The 18523-nt window shown below is 48.0% G+C and overlaps 1 long non-coding RNA gene across 1 annotated transcript; it reads left to right on the top strand.

The window, feature by feature from the left end:
• The first annotated feature begins 10946 nt into the window (after positions 1 to 10946).
• LOC144729981 (uncharacterized) lies at positions 10947 to 14462 on the top strand. The gene is made up of 3 exons (XR_013587774.1): positions 10947 to 11029; positions 12794 to 12879; positions 14102 to 14462. It is a non-coding gene; the product is annotated as an uncharacterized LOC144729981 (long non-coding RNA).
• The last annotated feature ends 4061 nt before the right edge of the window (positions 14463 to 18523 follow it).

Genomic DNA, 18523 nt, shown 5'->3' with positions numbered 1-18523 from the left:
GCTGGTCTGGAGCAGCCCCCGCCATGGGCAGACTCTCGTGCGCCATCGTCGATTGGCTATCTGCCATGCCGCCTGGCCGGGCCGCAGGCCGACTTCCACGTCCGAGTCCCAGGAGGAGCAGCCACGAGCCGTTCTCACCCTGAAGCGGGGTACTTCTCCCCCTCCGAGTGCACCGGCGTACGCCACAAACTCACCGGCCCACACCTCAGCTAGGAAACCAATACGCACCTCGCAACCTCACACTGGAGATAATAGTTCACCCCGCTTCGTTGAGTAGAAAGTACCCATGCCACCGTCGCTTTAGGTGGGTGTATCCGTGCGTATATGTAACCTTACCCACGGGTGGGTATCGATATATGTGTATCTCTCCACAGGGGTGATATGAACATAACCTAAGGTTGGTTCTTCGCGCCCACGGTGAATATACACTTTTCCCACCTTTTGGCGAGCTCTGACGGCACGGGGTGCAGTTATATTGGGCCGTGCCTAGTATAGCCTGGTAAGAGGGGGGAACCGTTTTGTGCACGATACAAATTACTCGGCGGTGGCCCTACTGCGTGCATCGTGCACAATGCCTAAAGTTGGGTCCTCACCCCACATACACACCACAATACCCCTTCGGGGTGAAGACCCTGTGCATGCCTCGCTGGCGGCAAGGCAGGATTTCTAAACTGAGGGCCTCCCGTTCAAACTGAGCCCTCATAGAGTTAGACATCTGCCAAACAATAACAGTCAATTGCACACCCACAATGCACGACCAACAATATGAAGACCACGACGACAGACTGTGTAACATTTAATCTCTCATGTCGGGTTTGGCTGGGCATAGACGAACTTTCTGGGGTGACTCGACCCGATGTGCGCGGCGCGGTGGCACTTAAACGCAGAAGGTACGAGTTCCTGCGAACCTCTATGCCTCCCCATTCGTCTACAAACGACCACTCTCCAGCACTCCCTCCTCTAGAGTCTAGACTGTGCCGCTTATGCTCTGTGCCTCCCCTTTCTGGTTCACAACCACTCTGGGCCTGAGCTCCCTGATTTACTACCGATAGGGGAGCGGTTGTACGGGATTCACCTGGGCGAATCAATCAATATTCTTGGGTCATTCGGTAAAGTCACTTAGATAGTTTAACGAAAATAACAAAAAACTACGATGTTTTGATCGCAACACAAGCATTCGTCATCAGGAAGAAAATACAGTGGGACAGCTGCTGAGGTAGACTGTTTTAAAGGTTTAAAATGGGTGTAGACCAAGGGTCTACGAACGCTTGTGTTGCGATGGAAACGTTGTAGTTTTTGTTATTTTTTGTTTCTTTCTTTGAACTATCTATGCGACTTTACCGAAAGACCCAAGAATATGAATTCCTGCAGTCACGAAAGCTTTAAGTTAAGATATAACCGCCTCTATGGGGAGGGTTTCCACACAACTATTAGATCTTTTAACAAACGTCGCGATAAGAAGGGTCATATGATCGATTTGCTCACATTTCTGAAGAAATGCTGCGACACTCAGGTAATACCAATCGCTTTAACACTGACATCTGCTGCTGTTACTTCTCCCAATGCTAAACGGATCTTGTTCAGGGCTGGCTTAGCCCTGATTTCAGATATAATAAGAGTGTTCCGATTGAACTAGACTAGACAATTTAGACAAGACTCTGCTGAAATCACACTTCACATTGACGAAAACATGTCTACATCTGATTGGGAGCATGTAGATAAAATTACAGCCTCTTCAGCCTGCCTCAATGTCAGATAAATGCAAAGATAACCTGATTTCCAAGTTCAACCTCCTTTCCAAGAAGAAGCCAGATACACACGTCAAAAAGTTAGACGTTGACAAGATTGTTATCAATCAGAGTAACAGTCCATTTTCCGACAGCCTAAAATAGGTTCTAGCCAAAGGGTTGAATTTCGCAGTCATAATTGCCCAGGTCGACGTAGCCCTTAAGGGTTTGGGACACATTACTGCAGATGTGGCAAGATTAGAAATCGCTGCAATCCTCAAAAACGCTAAGACACATATTAGCAACATCAGTAAGGATGAGTGCTTTGCGCTTTCTCAATAAAAAAAGAGAGATGACATCATCATCCTCTCAGCCGACAAGGGCAATGCCACAGTCACCATGGACAAAACCACATACAACACAATTCAGGACCTACTTAACGATGGTAGCTATACCAAAATTTAAAAAGATCCCACCAACTGCCTCGTTACGAAAACCAACAATATCATCACTGATTCGACATCTTTAATCGAACCAACCAAGCGGTTTTCCTTGAAACCCTCTGCTGCTAGACCACCCAGATTGTATGGATTACCAAAAATCCATAAAGAAGGGACACCCCTTCATGCTATCGTCTCTACCATTAACTCACCCACCTACAAACTGGCCCGATTTATGTCTGAGACCTTACAACCATTCACTGGTAAGACCACCTCAGCTGTACTTAACTCAGCTCACTTGGTATCGTTAATAAAGGACATATCACTATATCCGGGTGATTTGCTCGTTAGTTTCGATGTGGTCTCTTTGTTTACCAACGTTCCTGTGCCTGACACCATTGCAAACATTGAAGATTTGGTACAACAAGGACTGAATACTGATGTACCGGCCCTGGTGAAATACTGCCTAACCAACACTTACTTCACCTGGAATGGAACATTCTACAAACAAGTTGAAGGTACCCCAATGGGTTTTCCCTTATTTCCAGTTGTAACCAATGTTTTGATGGAAAAAGTTGAGACATGCCATCCAGGCATCCACTCTACGTCCGTCCTTGTGGAAGAGGTACGTAGATGACACCTTCGTCGTCTGGCCACATGGCCGACCAGCTCTGAACCAAGTCTTCAACCACATCAATTCCATACACACAGCTAGGCCTCGGCAAGGTAAGGTAAAAGTTAAAAGGTAAAAACAACGAGCCTACCTTTACCCTACCTTTTACCTTACCACAATACAATCATTCTACCCTTACCTTTTACCCTTTAGCAGGTAAGGTACAAGGTAAAAGGTAAAAAGCAACGAGCTTACCTTTACCCTAACTTTTACCCTTACCCCATACAAATTACCCGATTACAGGGTAATTACTAGGGAACTACTACACATGAACAAAGTTTATAACGGTAAATGCTAGGTAGAGCGCTTTAATCATATAGAATACTCTCGATGATTCCAATTTTACACGTTTTCTATTAACTCACTGTCTGTCGTTGTCGTTGTTGTTGTATCCTCAAATCTTGAAACTCAATTTTTACCCACTTCCTAATGCGGTATCGACTGCAAACTTGGTATACTTAGGTCATACTGATGACAATACTATATTCTATCATAAAAAAATCTATATATTTTTTAACATAATTTTGTATATGTTATGTTTCGGCTTGGGTCTAATTGTCCATGGTCAACTGACGTTGGCTGTAAATCACCACGGCCCCTGACGTTATGGCAAGCCTCGGGGCCACTTCCTGGAGTCGTGGAGTTCTGCCATTACTTCTACATTTAATAAAAGCGTGTTTTTAATAAAGTTTGTTTTAATATTACTTATTAAATGGAGGCCACGGACTGCGCGACGGAGCTTTTAGCGGTAAACAATGCACCATATTTACAGGGTAATACTTCGCCCTACCTTTACCCTACCGGGTAATTCTTCCAAGCTACCTTTACCCTACCCTTTACCTTACCCCTTGGCATGTCGACATCTTTACCCTTTACCTTTACCCTTTTACCCGGTAAAAAGGGTAAATTACCTTACCTTGCCGAGGCCTACACACAGCCATCAAATTCACCATGGAGGTGGAAAAGGATGGCAAGCTACCATTCTTGGATGTTTTAATCAAAAGAAGACCATATGGCTCAATGGGACACTCTGTCTACAGGAAAGCCACCCATACAGATGCATTTCTAAAACCAGACTTCCACCACCATCCTGCCCAAAAGAATTCCCTCATCACCTAGCCAGTGAACTGAAACACGTACACCAAGCTCTCAAGATGGATGGATATTCAGACTACACAATCCGTAAAGCTTTCACACCAACCGTTGGGAAAGAACCATCTGAGGACCCAATCATTGCCATACATAGTAGGCCACCAAAAAGATCTCCAAAATCATAAGCAAACACAATATCCAGGTTCGATTTTACACAGTACATGAAATTCGTGATCTGATCCCATCTGTGAAAGATGTGATCCCTGACATGCAATACCCCGACGTCTACAAACAAAGCTGTGTTTGTGACAGTAGTTACATTGGGGAAACTAAGCGATATGTCTTGGACCATGTTTGTGAACATAAGGCAGATCTGAAACATGGTAGGACCAATACCTCGGACGTGTCTGATCATTGTTTTAATGCGGTGGGCTCACAGGAAATTGATTTCTCTAAGATGAAGGTACTTTGCAAACCCACTCGCTATCAACAAAGATTCGTTCATGAAACCATCCACATATACAGACACAACTTCAATCGAGAAGTTGGGTATAAACTGAGCAATCATTGGAAGGACGTTATCATCCAGTTGAAATCATAACTGGCTGTGATGTTTGCATCCTACCACTTTCCGATGTTAGTTATTTTCGGCTCTGATTTTACATTAACAGGTAAAATTTTCCACACTAAAACAGCCACTTCGCTTGCCGAGCTCGACGTTGCTTCTCTGCGATCTTCCATTAACATGCTAATCTCTCACATTAATATAGCCACCTCCACACACACTCGTGGAGGCCGCTCTCCGATCTTACATTTACATGCTAATCTCTCACATTAACATATCCACCTCCGCGCCCTCATAGAGGCCGCTCTCCGATCTTACATTAACATGCTAATCTCTCACATTAACTGAACCACTTCCATGGCCTCGTCGTGGAGGCCGCTCTCCGAGCTTCCATTTACATGCTAATTTCTCACATTAACATCACTAGCCCAGCCCACTTCGTTTATGACCCTTGGGCTACACCCATTTTAAACCTTTTCAACAGTCTATCTCAGCAGCTGTCCCACTCTTTTTTCTTCCTGATGACGAACGCTTGTGTTGCGTTCGAAACATCATAGTTTTTTGTTATTTTCTTTTAACTATCTACGTGACTTTACCGAAAGACCCAAGAATATGAATTCCTGCAGTCACGAAAGCTTTAAGTCAAGATCGAATCAATCAACTTTTGAATTTACTTCTATTGGAGACCACCACGTATTCCAAGAACATTAAACTTTGTACATTAGGAAAACAGTCAGACCAACTAACTTGGAGTGGCTTGGCCTAAAAACTTTTGTCCAAGTTGATGTGGGTGGCGGTCCGAGCATTAACTGAGAGAAAGAGTGATCCATAAACAACACGTCTACCACATTTTGCTTGTCTCTCCGTCGCCAACACAGGGACCCTTAGTCCGAAGTTACCTTTGTTCCCTGCGGCTGCGATAGCAACTATGGGTGTGCGCTTATTTTGATATGCTACCGCTTCACCCCCCTAGGGCGCCTGCACCCACCCACATCGCCAAATAACGTGCAGGGCTCAGCATATGGCTCCACACTAAAAGGTATAATCTTTACATCGCTGTCATATTTGTCATTCTAACCACGGAAATATGAAATATATAGCACTTTTGTTGGCACGGTGGCAAAGTGGTTATCGCAGTGCGGTGTTAACGCGGCAGATACATCACACACCATGAGTGACGTGTGATATATCTAAACACGTACTGGGCCACCCCCCATCTGCACACCACTCCCCAAATGGTTGAATGAAAAATAAAATGTTAATGTCACACGTTCCCAAATTGCGGGTGTGTTTTTTTGTTATTACATTGTTTTATGATTGATGGGCAACAATTTGACAATCATAGCAACTGCACAATACTGAAATATCAAATATATTAAGCCACAAGCAAGTAAACACTTTGTACATGGATCACGGTATTGTGGATGAGCGCGATTCCACAATGAGCGTCACCCAGTTGCACTGGAACACATTGTGAACATAGGATCAAATAATGGACAGCTTTTGCCACTCTCGCAGCTAGAGAACATTCTACATGAACCATTGGTGTGCACAACTTCTAGGTGTTTTTGATTGCAGTGCGATGTTTGTGCATGCTGTACTGGATGTCTTGACGCAGTTCTTTGTAAATGTATTTATTGAGATTATTTTGGTGCTATAAATGTGTAATAACGTTCAGGAGGACTTGGACGCCGGGGTTGGAGGCACACTTATTTATTCCGTACAAGGTATGATACAGACCGGGACATACAACGCTGGAAGGGGTGTCGGCCCCTTCACCCGTCTAACTGGGAAGACACACTCTAGGCTACCCCTAGCCTACCTCTCGGTCCTCCACTATCGGGCTAGGGGAGGCTAACTAGCCCAGCACTTGCCAACCGGGCTTACGGCGCCCGGAGTCCCCAGACCAGCTCTGACAAGAGCACCGGCTCTGGCTCTCGGGGCCACGCCACTGGCTCGGTCCTGGTCGGCCCTGACAAGGGCAGCGATCCAGGGGAGTCCAGGGCTCTATCTAGCAGATCTTCCTTCTTCACTGGTTAAGCTTCATACATTCTGCCTCGAGCCCTCCTGCTCACCCCCTTATATACCAACTCCCCCACTGAGGGGTGGGGCCCCGGGGGATCCCAGCTCCGAGTCAGCCCCCCAGGCTGCCCGGTGCGGACGTCGCTGTGAGCACCCCCCTGTGCACAGACATAGCCACGCCCACTGTGTTTGTTTACCGTCTGATACCACTGTATAACAGCCTCTCCGTAACACCCCTACATCACCCCCCCCCCCCCCCCCCTGTACAGCTCGCAGCCGTCCCGGCTGCAACAAAACAACAATAAAGACGAATCCCCCCCTTGAACCCGTGTGTGCCTCACAAATTTCGAACAACAATAACAACAACAAGAACAATACCAACAGGAAGAGAAAATAACCCGACGCACCCCCCCCCCCCCCGAATAAATACAGAATCCCGTAAAAACAACATATATACAATTTTAAGTAAAAAAAACACAACACATATACGATTCTCAGGCAACAACATATATACAATTTTCAGGATCTCACAAAAGTCTGCGCATTTTTGCGCGCATTCTTGCAGCAGGCCCGTCACACGGGGCAACCCCAGTTGGTGCAATGGTAGGTGTCAACAGTCCGGTTTCGAGGGAGTCAGTCTATGCTGCTGAGTGACCCCCGACATCCCCAGGAGGGGTTGGCGGGCGTGAGCCCATCACTCCTGGTGCACCGGGTTTTGTTGGTGAAGCTTGGGAAGAGGTGCGACGTCCTGCCGAGGCGTCACCCCGCGCTGCCGAGGAGATCGGCATCCCGAGGCCACATGGCCCCCGGAGGCCGCAATTGTAGCAGCGCGTAAGTGCTCCCGATGACTTGGGCTGGTCCTGGCGGCTCGGTCCGTCCCGAGCCGGTCGTACTCCCGATCTCCACTCCGTCGGGCGATTGACGGCGCAGATTTCTTCTGCTGGGAGGGTGGCTGCAGCCACGGTATGGGTGGCCGCCGCCTTGCTGGCCTTTCGACGCTGGGACAGCAGGTTTGCATGGATGTGTCGCGCGGCCCGCAGGGAACACATCTCCGTGTCGTCTTGCGCCAAGACAACAATGTCCAACTCGTCGGCCAACAGCAGGATTTTTTCCGTCACCATGGCGTCCACCCCTTCTTCATCCATCCGCGGGAAAGCCGTTTTCCCCAGTGCCAGGAGAGCCGTACGGTACGCCAGGGGCGACTCCTTGGCACCTCGCTGGCGATCATAAAACAGCTGCCTGCAGTCCGAAGGTGGTCCATAGACTGCAGCCAGGAGTTGCAACGCCGTCTGCAGCGTGGCGCGCTTCACTCTCGGCGCCGAGGTGAGAGTGGCGAGGGCATCACTGTCGAGCATCGCCGGCAGCGCGCGGAGAGCTTCGGCATCTGTCCACTGCGCCATTTCTTGGTGAGCGAGAAAACGCCTCTGGAAACCGCCCCAGTCACCGTCTTCGCCCACGAACTCCTTGAGAGGTGGTAAGCGCTGGTGTAACGCGGCGTCCGCAGTCGATGGTCGCCCCCCGTCGCTCCCGTCACTCGGCACGGTCTTGGCGGGAAGGGCGTGTGGCATCGGCGGTCGCTCTGCTGGTGACGTGGCTACCGCTCCTGATGACGTGGCGGCTACTGTACGCCCGACGTCGGACGCGTGGCTCAGGCCGGCCCCGCCCTCAGCACTCACTGTAGTAATGGCGGGAAATTCGAAATCCGGCCCCATAGAAATGGCGGGAACCGGCGCTGGATGTCGGCTGTCGTCGCTCCGTGTCGCTCCACCCGCCCCCAGCCGCGTAATTTCTTCTAGTGTGGCGGCTGCAGCGTAAAGTAGCTCCGCCAGTCGCGAATGAGCCTGCCGTAGTCTGTCAGCCAACGGCTCCCATCCGTCCGGACGTTGCGGTGTGGATGGACCCGGCCCTGGCTGCTCGGCGTTGCCATCAGCCATCTCGGGCTCAAAGTCGGTATCGGTTTCCTCCGCCCCCAGTTCTCTGGCACGAGCCGTTCGTCGCGTGTCCATGTTCGTAGAAGATCACTTCTGACGCCAGATGTAATAACGTTCACGAGGACTTGGACGCTGGGGTTGGAGACACACTTATTTATTCCGTACAAGGTATGATACAGACCGGGACATACAACGCTGGAAGGGGTGTCGGCCCCTTCACCCGTCTAACTGGGAAGAAACACTCTAGGCTACCCCTAGCCTACCTCTCGGTCCTCCGCTATCGGGCTAGGGGAGGCTAACTAGCCCAGCACTGGCCAACCGGGCTTACGGCGCCCGGAGTCCCCAGACCAGCTCTGACAAGAGCACCGGCTCTGGCTCTCGGGGCCACGCCACTGGCTCGGTCCTGGTCGGCCCTGACAAGGGCAGCGATCCAGGGGAGTCCAGGGCTCTATCTAGCAGATCTTCCTTCTTCACTGGTTAAGCTTCATACATTCTGCCTCGAGCCCTCCGGCTCACCCCCTTATATACCAACTCCCCCACTGAGGGGTGGGGCCCCGGGGGATCCCAGCTCCGAGTCAGACCCCAGGCTGCCCGGTGCGGGCGTCGCTGTGAGCACCCCCCTGTGCACAGACATAGCCACGCCCACTGTGTTTGTTTACCGTCTGATACCACTGTATAACAGCCCCTCCGTAACACCCCTACAAATGTAAAAATTATGGGCCGTTTTGTTGAGCAATCATTTTTGGCCAGGTCGCTTCTGATAAATAAGTTAATAACTCCGTGGGATTTGCCGATAGGATGGGGATTGTTGAGTTTTATTTGTATGTGTTCAGTAATTTGTTTGTCTTTCTTGTACTTTGCACGAATATCGTGTTTTTGTATTGATTGTCGCGAGTCACGATTACGTCAGCGCGAACGATCAGTGCGCATTGAAAGTCGGTGGGATAGAACTTAATAGGCAGACCTCGTTTAGCGCGACCCCATTGAACGTCGATTCGTTATCGCGCTCTTAGTCCTTGAGAACATGTTTACAAAAACAAAATCTAATTATCTACAAAGTACCTATAAGTAGCCAATGAGAGCGACGTAAGCCGAGCTAACCAAATCCCACGCCCGCGATTAAATTATCACGATTCGCGGTCACGATTAAGATTGTGTTAAATTGATTTTACACCACCCTCCCCCCCCCCCGTTTAGTAAGGCGAGAAGTCACGAGTCCAGGAGAGAGTCTCAGGCTCCACCTAAAAGAAACCTCACCACAGAGGTTTAGACTGAGGGTGGCATCACTGACATCTGAGAATGTCCTGGATTGTGAGCACAGCAGGTCCCCCACCGCTACCATGTAGGACTACAATAGAAAAATACATGATACTTACCGATGTTATAAAACATAAAACATGTTTTTACCATCTGTATTATTAGCGCTATTATTGATACCCCAATAAAGCCCTCATACGTTTTTGTACGAAATAAATACGCTGTCTGGAACGCATCCTCGTATATGCAATGGTAGAATGACCCCTATTAGCTCAGATTCGTTTAGCGCTCACTTTTCCAGGAACGCATTTTGAACGTTAAGTGAGGTCTGCCTATACTTATCAAAAATGCTACCGTTAAAATTTCCCCACATTCTTATAATCATTTATCATGAATTACTAGTTCTTAATTATAATTATAATGCAAAACATCACCCGTGAGCCTCCATAAACTTTGAATTAAGTGTTTCATTCACAGAAGGCTACCAATACATTTAACTATCTGCTAATCGCCACTATCATTTGTATTCGATTCTTGTATAAACTACCACGTATTTGTATTAACGACTTCTTATGTTAGTTATAATTTGTATTTTTATTTTATCTGAAGTGCCATTTATAATGTTCTAAATCGATATATGACAGTGAGCAACCAAGAAAATCAAACAAAAACTGAAAGGTGTTCCAAAAAGCATCGACAGATGCATCCTTGAAATTCCTTTGATATTGACGGAAGGAGTGTACAGATTACAGAACACACGCACGTCAAAGACAACATTCAAACTGTTCAGTAAAATAAGTGGACTCGTGCAGAAGGCATGATGGCTGACGGTCATGCAAAGCAACGGAGTTGCCATGAGAATGTGGAATTGACACTTGGCTCCGATGTAAACATGAGACGAGAACCGCACCACAAAACAATGACAAATATCCCCCGTGTAGCCTTAACAGCCTGTCGGGGCAAGTGCTGTTAGCGATCACCTATAAAGACCGACACGGCACACGAGGGGGTGGGTGGCCAACACCACGCCCGGCCGCCGTTGTCTCCCTAGTGGCGATGTTTACACACCGCACCAGGTACTCATTTGAGGCTGAGTCGACCTAGGGGAGGCCCAGGATCCGTTCAGATAATCGTCGCCGGTATTAGCCATGAGCAGGAAACAAACTCGGACAGCTGGGTTCGTAGCACGACCGTGCCCCACACACACACACGCCCGCATACCTTCAAGTCTATAAATCGGATCGCTGACGAAAAATAGAGCAGAGGGCGACGAGTTCCCGTTTCTTGACATCTGCGGAGGAGACGATGCGACGACCAAAGAGGTAATGAGCACCTGGCGGACACGTCTAAAATGTGAAATGTGTCTCGGAACAGAACTGCCGTTAATGTTCAGCCCCGGGTTTGTCGCTGCCACTTACAATACTGTACAATTTGTATTAATATACCGTCCAAATGCAACAAGCATCTCAAATGCTGTAAACAGTGGGCATGTTTATGTTATTGCATAGAGAGAAGCCACATATATTCGAAATACGATGGGGGTCATCGCTGCCGGCTCACGTGAAAGTTACTCAACTTCCCTGTGGCTTCTGTGGGCCTGATTGGCACTTCAATCGCTTCCTCCTCCATCCTCATTTAAGGCACTAACTCCCCTAACTGGCACCGAGCTGAGCGGGGACTTCACCGGGTTCTCGAGGAGGCACCCCCCTTCAGCGGCGTTTCGTCGATTATCCCACTACACCTCAGGGGGGGGGGGCTGGACAGCAGAACCAGTGTCCTGGAACTACCCCCTCGATCCGCCACTCAACTCAGCCTTGCCTCTCTCCTGCCTGTTTGCTCTGCCATTGCTCGTTCCTCTCCAGCCAGATCCAACGGGATGCCGCGTCTGAGGGGGGGGGGGGGGGGGGAATAAAGGTCTTCGGGCAAATTGAACAGGGGGAAGAAGCTGACAGCAAGGACGGCTGGGGGAAGGGCGTTTCAGACGATTTGGGTAGCAGAGGAAAATTAGGCGACCTCCCACCGAACGAAGCTTAGCTGGAGGCTTTGACAGAATGCCTTGATTGCTGGAGCAGAGTGTACTTAGAGGGGAGGAGAGTGAGCTGAGAGGGGAGTGGTGAGAGGTGAACAGAAGGAAGGAATCAGTCCATGAAAGATCTTGGAGACAGTGCGTGGGATCTTTAAAAGGATACGGGATTGGATTGAGAGACAGTAGAGAGATTGACCTATTGGAGGTGGTGATACGTTCACGTTTAGAGATGCAGGTGAGAAGTCTGGCAGTGACATTTGTGCTTATCTGGAGTTTAGAGATGTGGCAACTGGGGAGGTGATAAAGGATAAATTTGACTGCGTTGAGTTGGGATGCGATGAAGTCACGGATGAGTAACTCAGCTGTCACTGGAAAAAGGAAGTGGAAAATACGGGAGATCAGGTGATCGAGCGAGATGTGAGGTCTGGCGGAGTTGAGATAAGTGGGAAGAGGACGAGAGGTTAGGATTAATGACAACAGCAAACGTTTTGGTTTTTGAGTGTCGCATGTAACGATATGGTGATGTAACACCCTCACTGCACCATGGGATCAATGCAAGTTGATTGGTGTTTGGATTTTAGATGAGACATCGCCATGCCTGAGACCTCTCATTTGAAAAAGACAAAACGCGTGACTATTCTGTTGTAATGTTGTACTCTACAAGAAGTTAATGTGGATGCTTACGTGCAGAGATGCAAAAGTTATGATTATATTGAAAGCGGGCATGGTTATGTACCTCAGTGTTAATCGCCTGAAGCAGGAGTCGGCAACCTGCGGCTCCTGAGCCGCATGCGGCTCTTTAAGGACTTCCTCGTGACCGTTATTTAGTAAGGACCCATCGTCTCGTTTTCACCAACACTGCATTGAAATAATGAGGGTTTTTATTTTTTACCGAATTCAATAAAAAATGGCGCATCTTGTTAATCTGGTTGCTGACCCCTGGCCTAAAGCAATGCACATATTTACACGGACGACAGAAGGGATGTATTTAGTGAGGGTGTTAGTCATTTTCGTCGGCCTGTTCTGTGGTGGTGACTACGATTGTCCGTCTGTTCCATAGCGTCGCAACATCCAAGGCATTGTTCGTGATCGCGTGGCTGTCGAACACGAAGAACAAGGAAGGGGTCGTCGGGGTGTTGTCTACAGGTAGAGACGTCAACTTGGACTCTTGACGCACACGTAACACGCACTCAAGTGCTCACAGCGACACACACACGTCTGTGTTTCGCGGGACGATGTTGAAAGTAGTGTTTTTGCTGTATTTCGTTTTGGTGTTAAGTAAATAGTGCACAATACTGAAATACTGTCATTTTCGTCAGTGTCCAATCTGTCACCAATAAAATAAAGAGTTACTCTGCATCGCCACAGATTCTCGCAGTGAATTTAACGTCCCAGTACGTGTCATCGAATGACCGTCAAGCATATGACAGCACTCAGGATACTAGAATTCTGAAGTCTGAAAGATACACTTATACGTGTATCGATTCAGCCCAAAAAAAATATTATCGACAGTGAGATAAAATAATAATATTCAAAACATACCAAAGAAAGAAGATAATGAGAGCTATATCTGCCGTTCTCTGCAAATTCGCTAAAACAACACTGAACCGCCTAAATTTCGATTTAAAGCTTTCGTGACTGCAGGGATTCATCTTCTTGGTTCTTTCGGTAAAGTCACGTAGAAGGGAAATAATGAAAAAATAAAAATAAAACATAATAAAATACAATTCTCACGACGTTTCGGACGGCTGCTTGCGTTGTGGCCGAAACGTCGTGAGAATTGTATTTTATTATGTTATATTTTTTTATTTTTTTTATTTCCCTTCTACGTGACTTCATCGAAAGAACCAAGAAGACTAAACCGCCTCATCATTGAAATGCCGATCATTCCAGTGGCTTCGTTGTAGAGTGTGCAGGCGGTGCACCTTGCACCGGTGCCCAACCAACGCAGGAGGGGGCGCAAATGCTGGTCGATGAAGAGGGCATTTAAACAGTGGGGGGGCCCCATTTTCTGCAGGGGTCCATGCTGACCACGCCACACCACTGCTTTGCCCCCCCACCAAGGTCATGGTCACCGTGGGCGGCCACAGTAGTTTTTTTTAGACACGGCTAAGAAACAACCACAACATTCGATCAAAATCGTGGTATTTTTGAGTCTCGTGCGCTATTCCCCCTTCAAAATGGTGACACAATACTGACAACTGAACCTTTTTAAGTACACAGTAGCACACGAACAGGAAGGCTCAGTTCTGTTAATAGCCAGTATTTGTGTAGACTTGGTGTAATTGTGGTTACAGTAGAACCCCCCCTTTATCTGCCTCCCCACTCACTCGTGCATTTTCTGTGTTTGCTGTGGCTCGTTCTCTAGACGGAGCGAAGGAGCGACCACCACTTGCTGCCAGGAGCATCCCGTGCCCGGAACTCAGCTAACCTGCAACGCAGATACATAATGGCTATAAGGACGAGTAAACGTTCGTCAACGCTTATTGTGCCCTTTGTTTGCATTGTCGTGCTACCCGCAGCCATATCAGGCTTTAACTCACGTAAATGGATGAATTCTGATTTGGCCTTCAATTCCCATTCTCTCTCTGTCTTGTCCAAACATGCACTGTTGTGCACTCTTTGGTGTCCGCGTCTATGTCTATAGCTCTGTGACTCGCAGATGGCAGAGGTGGTGGTAGCTGAGCTCGTCTGACCATTAAACGTGTTTTGCGCACTCTCATAGCTCAGATCAGAACCTCCCAACGTGTTATTTGTACTACTGTTGGTTCTCGAGTCATAATTAGTATGCCAAACATCGTTAATTTTGTACACGTTGGCTTTCACGACCAATGTTACGATTCATAATTCGTTTATTTTGGCTATCTTCAGGAGTCAGTGATATCACAGCTGGTCCTGGTCGTTCCCTAAGTCAATGGAGCCTTAACAGAGTACCTTGTGTGGTGTGTAAACATCAGCAAAAGGCAAGATCAAATTGGCCAGGCGTGGTGCCAGCCACAAGACCTTGTGTGAACTGTGCGTGGCATTAAGAGATGCTCACTCATGGCATGTTGATCCGACCACTCTGTGTTGACTGTCAACAGGTGAATTAAAGAGAGCGTTTGACGAAACCTATCAGCAGACCTGCAGGGCCTTCACACAGTGGGAGAGGAAGAGGGAGGAGACAATTTCACATTTCCGAAGAATTGCGGACGCGTTGGACAAGACGCAGCGGGATGTTCATAGCGCCGGGTCGATGGGAGTTGGCGCCAGGTCGATGGGAGCTGGCGACGGGTTGGTGGGAGCTGGCGACGGGTTGGTGGGAGCTGGCGCCAGGTCGATGGGAGCTGGCGCCGGGTCGATGGGAGTTGGCGCCGGGTTGGTGGGAGCTGGCGCCATGGCCACTGGTGCTCTCGCGGCAGTTGGATGTCTTTTCGCCTCCCCGGTTATTCTTGGTTTGTCTGCACTGACGGCTGGTGGAATGGCATTGGGTTTGATTGGTAGTCAGGTCGCTACAGATAGCATACCTAATTCTAGCATACCCTCCAAAGAGTATGCTCCAGCTAGCATACTCTCCAAGGAGTTTATTGAAAACAATAGCCTTGATAAAGTCGATAGAACCCTTGAAGCAGAGGGAAACAGTCTGGATAATCTAAAGCAGTGTCTCAATGAGTTGATCAAAATTTGCGACCAGCTTGAAATAAAACGGCCTCGTAATCGGAGGGTCGTTGCCTTAAGAGAAGCGCAAAATATGCTTCAAGTCGATCTTAAGATCAGCACAGTGCAGGCAAGACGATGGGCCAACTCAGAAGATGGCATTATTGATGGGGGCAAAGCGAAAAAGCTTGGTTCTGCCTCAAACACGAAGAAACTTCGTCCTGCCAAGAGCATGGAGCTATTGTCCAATACTTTCCTTGTCCCAGTTTTTAGCGCTGTCAGCATAGGCATCAGCAAAGCATTTGTGATCTATCTAATTGATAGTATAAGGAACGGAAGCGAGTCAGAAACGTCGCAGACACTAAGAGAGAGAGCAGCTGACTTTGAGTTCCATTTGGAGGCATTTAGAAATTTGATCACTAATTTTGATGCGAAAAATAAGAGAGCAGACAGTAGGTTGCGTCGGCTGTGGAGACGAGTATTCAAAAAATAATTATTTGCTTCCTGCAATTTTGAAACTTTTATCTAACTTCAAATATGGCGTCGTGACAAACGATAATAACACCGCATGGTGCCATTACCAGGCACGTTTTATAACAGTATCTTTATATTTTTTTGGTTAGCTGCACTTTCACTCTGGTGTGATATCAATTATTAATGTATTGCTAAGGCATGTACTCAGAGTTGACCAGGACCGTATACCAACAATTGCCCTAAGATGGACACCAACGGGCAAAATTAAATATGGGATACCCGAGACCATGTGGTGCAAGACCGTGAAGGACGAGCTGGTGGCAGCGATCGACCTCTCTTGGGGCGAGGCCCAACATGTTGCCAAGGACAAGAAGATAGTGGAGGGAAATCATTGCGGCCTTATGTCCCATAGATTATTAATTGAATTAACTAAGGCAGAATAATAGCGTATTCGCCCGGAAGGAGAAGAGTTTTAAATGTAATCCTACTTACAAGAAATGGTTCAAGGTGTGTCATAGTTTTTTTTAATCGTATATCCTTCAAGCTACTTAAGACCGCATGGAGTGGAGGGAATGCACAATTGTACCCCTTCACACGTCACGACAAGTATAAGCCTTTTCCACTGTAACATCTGAACCGTGCCAGCGCGGAGCCCTCATGGGACAGCTGATTTTCCACTGGCTATTCTCCATGCCGTACCGTAAGGAAACCATAAAACGAGACGTATTAATCTGGCTCAGAGCCAAGCTTGACCAAGGGTGGGACTAATATACATTAGCTGTACAGACATCACGTTGTGTTTCATGTCATTCAGTGCAGCTCAAGAACAGCGTCCCTGCGTTACCTACATACATCTCAATGGGTTAATTGCGTATGATGTCAGTGACACACCGACATTGTACTCACCGCAGAGAATTATAACGACACCACCGCACTCTGTGATAGCTGGTGCCAAACTATGCCAGACGCCCTCCCGCATAGCCTTGTGGGAGCCTCGGTACTGACAAAGTTATTTTATTTTTTCTTCCGGTTCTGTTTTGATGACGTACGGAATCAAAAGAAAAATCGATGACGTACAGGACGGGAATACGTTAATCTGTCTTGGATCCAAGAAGGGATCGGTCTAATAATGATAGCTGTACTAACTGAAATCATTTTGCATGTGATGTCAGTCAGTACAGCTCCAACACAGCGTCCCCGCTTCACCTTCATACATCTGAATTGCTTAATTGCTTGTGATGTCAGTGACACGCTGAAGTCACGACTCAGCTTCTACAGTGGAAAAACAACTAGGTGTCTCCAGAGTTGCGTTGGGCTGGTATAGCACGGCTTCTGCACAGCGCTGTACTGCAGTGGAAAAGATGTACGTGTGCCTCAAATTGACACCCCGATGATAAAAATTGGTCAAGGGAGAATTAGGGGTATAACGACACGTCAATAAATTACTTCTTAATACAGACAATCAACCACGTTGAACGATGGGTTCATGTGACCCTCTCTCTGTTTTTAGAACAAGTGGCAGTTTAACGTGTTGGATGGTGGAGGGGCTGTAAGGAATGCCGAGAGGCGAGACCTATTAATAAATTGCAGCACCCAGCAAATCTGACGACTTTGCTGGTTGAAATTCAAACTTTCCCATTGGTTGCTGCCACACGTGACGCTCCAAAGAGTCGGGTGTAAGCTCTGCTCGCGTCGAGTGGCTTGGTCGCTGAGAGTACACCTGATTAGTGGGACACGAAGGACTCAAATCGATTTTGCGGAGAGGATTCAATTGGGATGCGAATCAAGGGTCGATTGGAGATCCACTGGGGGAAATGAATGGAATTTGTGCGAAAGGGGTGGGTCTGGGAGAAGAGTGAAGGGCAGGAAAAGGGGATAAAAAGCGTTTCGGGGTACCTGTTCATGGGCACAGTACAGCATATTTCGCTTTATCTTCGTTTGCTTTATAATGAGTCATGCTGCTGCATTGGATTCATATTCTTTAACTGATGGGTAAATGAATAATGTTAGCTTTTACCTAATCCGCTAGGGCAGTCGCCATTGCAAGTTATTGTTACTAGAGTTAATGTTACACGTGTTCATACTGTTTAATGTTGACATTTGGTTATGTATATATTATTTAGTGATAAGAGATGGTATCCTTGCATGTCTGGTGGATGTGCATGTGTGGATGGTGTGGACGTAGAGGCCTAGTGTCATACTTAGTGGTTACAGATTTGGAGCTGGAGAATAAAACAGAACCAACCTGGAAGAATTCCCTTGTTCATCGTTGCGTGCATGCCGACAACTAGCGTCCACTGGCAAGGCCATCGTTAAAACAAATAAATGGTGCAGTGACCGAACAGGACGTACGCTCTAGAGTTCGGAAGTGCGACACACGCAAGCCTGGGTCTGAGTAGGAAAGTCGCAGAAATCCTGTCCAGACAACACGGTTCAGAGGGTGTTCTGCCTCACGGCAGGTGTTCTGCCTCACGGCCTCACGGCCTCACGGCAGGTGTTCTGCCTCACGGCCTCACGGCCTCACGGCAGGTGTTCTGCCTCACGGCCTCACGGCCTCACGGCAGGTGTTCTGCCTCACGGCCTCACGGCCTCACGGCAGGTGTTCTGCCTCACGGCCTCACGGCCTCACGGCAGGTGTTCGGCCTCACGGCAGGTGTTCGGCCTCACGGCAGGTGTTCGG

The sequence above is a fragment of the Lampetra planeri genome, chromosome 34 (assembly GCF_965212315.1).
Source record: "Lampetra planeri chromosome 34, kcLamPlan1.2.h2, whole genome shotgun sequence".
Classification (NCBI taxonomy): domain Eukaryota; kingdom Metazoa; phylum Chordata; class Hyperoartia; order Petromyzontiformes; family Petromyzontidae; genus Lampetra; species Lampetra planeri.
Note: the sequence above shows the minus strand (reverse complement) of the source record. Positions and strands in the feature narration are given on the sequence as shown.